A 200-nucleotide genomic window follows, 5' to 3' on the forward strand; every position below is an offset into this window, starting at 1 on the left:
TAGGCCCTGCTGCGGGCCCGAGTCCGAGGATACGGGGCGGGGAAGCACAGCCTGGACCCGGGCCGCTGGGAACCGGAGCCGAACGGGGCCTCGGAGGAGCGGTTCTCGGGAAGGAAGCTGTGTTCCGCCTCCTTCCTGGGGAGGGCTCTGCGCTCTGGGCAGCTGGAGCGGAGCGGGAGACCGGGGGCGGGGGGGCAGGG

Source organism: Myotis davidii, unplaced genomic scaffold (genome assembly GCF_000327345.1).
Source record: "Myotis davidii unplaced genomic scaffold, ASM32734v1 scaffold226, whole genome shotgun sequence".
Classification (NCBI taxonomy): Eukaryota; Metazoa; Chordata; class Mammalia; order Chiroptera; family Vespertilionidae; genus Myotis; species Myotis davidii.